Consider the following 6000-nt stretch of genomic DNA (forward strand, 5'->3'; position numbering starts at 1 on the left):
CATACGTGTCGCCAGTTGAAATTAGTTGGATGTGGTGAAACGACAGGTGCGGATCTGTGACGCAGTGCCAACTACCATAGATGAAGTTTGGAACCAGGTGAGTGCAGCGTGGATTGATACACTCCTGGAAATTGAAATAAGAACACCGTGAATTCATTGTCCCAGGAAGGGGAAACTTTATTGACTCATTCCTGGGGTCAGATACATCACATGATCACACTGACAGAACCACAGGCACATAGACACAGGCAACAGACCATGCACCATGTCGGCACTAGTACAGTGTATATCCACCTTTCGCAGCAATGCAGGCTGCTATTCTCCCATGGAGACGATCGTAGAGATGCTGGATGTAGTCCTGTGGAACGGCTTGCCATGCCATTTCCACCTGGCGCCTCAGTTGGACCAGCGTTCGTGCTGGACGTGCAGACCGCGTGAGACGACGCTTCATCCAGTCCCAAACATGCTCAATGGGGGACACATCCGGAGATCTTGCTGGCCAGGGTAGTTGACTTACACCTTCTAGAGCACGTTGGGTGGCACGGGATACATGCGGACGTGCATTGTCCTGTTGGAACAGCAAGTTCCCTTGCCGGTCTAGGAATGGTAGAACGATGGGTTCGATGACGGTTTGGATGTACCGTGCACTATTCAGTGTCCCCTCGACGATCACCAGTGGTGTACGGCCAGTGTAGGAGATCGCTCCCCACACCATGATGCCGGGTGTTGGCCCTGTGTGCCTCGGTCGTATGCAGTCCTGATTGTGGCGCTCACCTGCACGGCGCCAAACACGCATACGACCATCATTGGCACCAAGGCAGAAGCGACTCTCATCGCTGAAGACGTCACGTCTCCATTCGTCCCTCCATTCACGCCTGTCGCGACACCACTGGAGGCGGGCTGCACGATGTTGGGGCGTGAGCGGAAGACGGCCTAACGGTGTGCGGGACCGTAGCCCAGCTTCATGGAGACGGTTGCGAATGGTCCTCGCCGATACCCCAGGAGCAACAGTGTCCCTAATTTGCTGGGAAGTGGCGGTGCGGTCCCCTACGGCACTGCGTAGGATCCTACGGTCTTGGCGTGCATCCGTGGGTCGCTGCGGTCCGGTCCCAGGTCGACGGGCACGTGCACCTTCCGCCGACCACTGGCGACAACATCGATATACTGTGGAGACCTCACGCCCCACGTGTTGAGCAATTCGGCGGTACGTCCACCCGGCCTCCCGCATGCCCACTATACGCCCTCGCTCAAAGTCCGTCAACTGCACATACGGTTCAGGTCCACGCTGTCGCGGCATGCTACCAGTGTTGAAGACTGCGATGGAGCTCCGTATGCCACGGCAAACTGGCTGACACTGACGGCGGCGGTGCACAAATGCTGCGCAGCTAGCGCCATTCGACGGCCAACACCGCGGTTCCTGGTGTGTCCGCTGTGCCGTGCGTGTGATCATTGCTTGTACAGCCCTCTCGCAGTGTCCGGAGCAAGTATGGTGGGTCTGACACACCGGTGTCAATGTGTTCTTTTTTCCATTTCCAGGAGTGTATATCTCAGGACGCCATTCGCATCTTATACACATCAATGCCACCACGCATGGAACAAGGCTACAGGACACATGCTGAACCGAGGTACTGAAATGATAATTATACAGAGTATACTAATATACATGTCCTTGAATATGAAAATCCTACCTCTAATCGTTCAAGGTTTTTTCTGAACATGAGTGAAATCTGGTTTCGCAGGACAGAGCGGATCAGGTTGTGGAAAGTGGCCAAGATCAGTTACTGTTAGTCAAACAAGAACACACAACTTTATGCCTCGAAAATCAGTGCTCAGTTTTCTCTCTAAAACAACAAGGATCAATTCACGACTGAGGGCCCAAGTAACTTCCCAAGCCGGCCGCTGTGGCCGAGCAGTTCTAGGCGCTTCAGTCTGGAACCGCGTGACCGCTACGGTCGCAGGTTCGAATCCTGCTTCGGGCAAGGGTGTTTGTGATGTCCTTAGGTTACTTAGGTTTAAGTAGTTCTAAGTTGTAGGGGACTGATGACCTCAGCAGTTAAGTCCCATAGTGCTCAGAGCCATTTTAACCATTTAACTTCTCAATAACAAAGGGTTTAAACAATTCGTTTTAGAACAAGGAGTTAGACAACCGGCTGAAGGCCTTACTTAAAATTAAAATATCTTCTCGGCTGAAGGCCCGAATAATATTCCAGATGACCAAAGGAAATTCTTTAAAAGGTAAGCATTTACAGATTTCGGCTAAAAGCCATATTAAGGAAGACAAGCATTTACACAGTACAACAGAAAACCATCTTAAGAAAACTTGAAATATCTTCACGGCTGAAAACCCAAAGAATTATTCAAAATAGTGAAAGACAAACCTTGAGATAAGCAATTACACAGACGGCTAAAAACTATTTTAAAAATTCAAGATGATTAAAGAGAAACCCTACAGACAGGAATTTACACATTACGGCTGAAAGGCACAAATTTTAAAACAAACGCGGCTGAAGGCCTAAATACAGGTCAAACAAGAATTTTTGAATAAAACACAGCTAAAGGCCTAATCTTAAAATACGATGTGCCAGCCTTCGCCTTTACGATAGCTTGAAATCTACTGGGGAGGAATGGCAGCACATTCTTTCTCAGGAGGCGAAACCAGAAAAGGCAGCCATGTTGGAAACTAAGTCTAGAGCGAAGTCTAACCGGTCCCAAGGGTGAGGTAGGGACTACGCAGGCCACTCTATTTCAGGAATGTAACTGTCCACAAACCGCTGCCTCACAGATGGTGCTTTATCACATGGTGTGTTGTCACGCTGCGAGAGTCATCGTCTTCGAAATGTTCCTTTACTTTGTGCAGTACACACTGCTGTAAAATGTATTCATATTCTTCCGCATTTATTGTTTTATTAAGCGCAATAAGGGCATCACACACCAACCGTGAAAAACGTCCTTACACTGTAACATCGCTTCCTCCGTACTTTAGAGTTCTACTTCTACATCCATACTTCGCAAGCCACCTGACGGTGTGTGGCGGAGGGTACCTTGAGTACCTCTATCGGTTCTCCCTTCTATTCCAGTCTCGTATTGTTCGTGGAAAGAAAGATTGTCGGTATGCCTCTGTGTGGGCTCTAATCTCTCTGATTTTATCCTCATGGCCTCTTCGCGAGATATACGTAGGAGGGAGCAATATACTGCTTGACTCCTCGGTGAAGGTATGTTCTCGAAACTTCAACAAAAGCCCGTACCGAGCTACTGAGCGTCTCTCTTGCAGAGTCTTGCACTCGAGTTTGTCTATCATCTCCGTAACGCTTTCGCGATTACTAAATGATCCTGTAACGAAGCGCGCTGCTCTCCGTTGGATCTTCTCTATCTCTTCTATCAACCCTATCTGGTACGGATCCCACACCGGTGAGCAGTATTCAAGCAGTGGGCGAACAAGTGTACTATAACCTACTTCCTTTGTTTTCGGACTGCATTTGCTCAGGATTCTCCCAATGAATCTCAGTCTGGCACCTGTTTTACCGACGATTAATTTTATATGGTCATTCCATTTTAAATCACTCTTAATGCCTGCTCCCAGATAATTTATGGAATTCACTGCTTCCAGTTGCTCACCTGCTATATTGTAGCTAAATAATAAAGGATCTTTCTTTCTATGTATTCGAAGCATATTACACTTGTCTACATTGAGATTCAATTGCCATTCCCTGCACCATGCGTCAATTCGTTGCAGATCCTCCTGCATTTCAGTACAATTTTGCATTGTTACAACCTCTCGATATACCACAGCATCATCCGCAAAAAGCCTCAGTGAACTTCCGATGTTATTCACAAGGTCATTTATGTATATTGTGAATAGCAACGGTCCTACGACACTTCCATGCAGCACACCTAAAATCACTCTTACTTCGGAAGACTTCTCTCCATTGAGAATGACATGCTGCGTTCTGTTATCTAGGAACTCTTCAATCCAATCACACAATTGGTCTGATAGTCTATATGCTCTTACTTTGATCATTAAACGACTGTGGGGAACTGTATCAAACGCCTTGGGGTTCAAAATGGTTCAAATGGCTCTGAGCACTATGGGACTCAACTGCCGAGGTCATTAGTCCCCTAGAACTTAGAACTAGTTAAACCTAACTAACCTAAGGACATCACAAACATCCATGCCCGAGGCAGGATTCGAACCTGCGACCGTAGCGGTCTTGCGGTTCCAGACTGCAGCGCCTTTAACCGCACGGCCACTTCGGCCGGCTAAACGCCTTGGGGAACTCAAGAAACACGGCATCTACCTGGGAACCCGTGTCTATGGCCCTCTGAGTCTCGTGGACGAATAGCGCGAGCTGGGTCACACGATGGTCTTTTTCGAAACCCATGCTGATTCCTACAGAGTAGATTTCTAGTTTCCAGAAAAGTCATTATACTCGAACATAATACGTGTTCCAAAATTCTACAACTGATCGACGTTAGAGATATAGGTCTATAGTTCTACACATCTGTTCGACGTCCCTTCTTGAAAACGGGGATGACCTGTGCCCTTTTCCAATCCTTTGGAACGCTACGCTCTTCTAGAGACCTACGGTACACCGCTGCAAGAAGGGGGGCAAGTTCCTTCGCGTACTCTGTGTAAAATCGAACTGGTATCCCATCAGGTCCAGCGGCCTTTCCTCTTTTCGGCGATTTTAATTCTTTTTCTATCCCTCTGTCATCTATTTCGATGTATACAATTTTGTCATCTGTGCGACAATCTAGAGAAGGAACTACAGTGCAGTCTTCCTCTGTGAAACAGCTTTGGCAAAAGACAGGGAACGTTCCCCCTGCATCCGCCAAACTCACATCCCTCCATCGGATTGCCACACCGTATACAGTGATTCATCACTCCAAGTCACTGTTTTCCCGTAATCCGCTGCTAAATGACGTTGCTCTTTACCCCACCTCAAGCGTTTCTGAGCGCTCTGTAGAAAAACGTGAGGATTATAAGGAGCTGTTCTATCACTGTACACCATTTTTTCAACTCCCTCTGCCTACGGGCAGTCATTGTGTTGGCTGCACTGGTGGCCAGATTTTTGGGATTCACCACTGACTTTATCCAACCGCCCTCGACAGTCTCTGTCATGAGGGTTCGTTTATGCTTTAAGTTACCTCGTTACGATCTTCAGCTCGGAGTTGTCTGCGAACCCCCGACTTGTTAACTATTCTTCTTGTCTGTAGAATAGCTTAATTTTCACTAAAAACTACGACTTGCCTACTCCAGTCTTTCAAGGCTTTTATTGTGCTTTTAAATACAACACATATTAGGTGATAAATACCTTGTTACAGCAGCCCTGCTGGGTAAAGAATACAAAGCGTCTTTTCAAGACGCACATGCTCGTATACACATTTTTGATGTAAATTAATGGTCTGGTGACAGCGTGGCTGGTGCAGAAATCTTTTTACAACCTTTGACTACTTTGCCTGTCGAGTCAAGACTCTCTTGGAACGGCGCGGAGACCAAGCGCAAATAAGACATGATTATTATTTTACAGGATGGTCCACTGATAGTGACGGGGCCAAATATCTCACGAAATAAGCATGAAACGAAAAAACTACATATAACGAAACTCGTCTAGCTTGAAGGGGGAAATCACATGGCACTATGGTTGGCCCGCTAGATGGCGCTGCCATAGGTCAAACGGATATCAACTGCGTTTTTTTTTTAATTTTTATTGCATATTCGTTTATTACGCAAAGAAATATGAATGTTTAAGTTAGACTACTTTTTTCGCTTTGTGTTAGATAGCGCTGTAATACAAACGTATAAGTACGTGGTATCACGTAACATTCCACCAGTGCGGACGGTATTTGCTTCGTGATACATTACCCGTGTTAAAATGGACCATTTACCAATTGCGGAAAAGGTCGATATCGTGTTGATGTATGGCTATTGTGATCAAAATGCCCAACGGGCGTGAGCTATGTATGCTGCTCGCTTTCCTGGACGACATCATCCGGACCGTT

This window comes from Schistocerca nitens, chromosome 12 (assembly GCF_023898315.1).
Source record: "Schistocerca nitens isolate TAMUIC-IGC-003100 chromosome 12, iqSchNite1.1, whole genome shotgun sequence".
Taxonomy (NCBI): Eukaryota; Metazoa; Arthropoda; class Insecta; order Orthoptera; family Acrididae; genus Schistocerca; species Schistocerca nitens.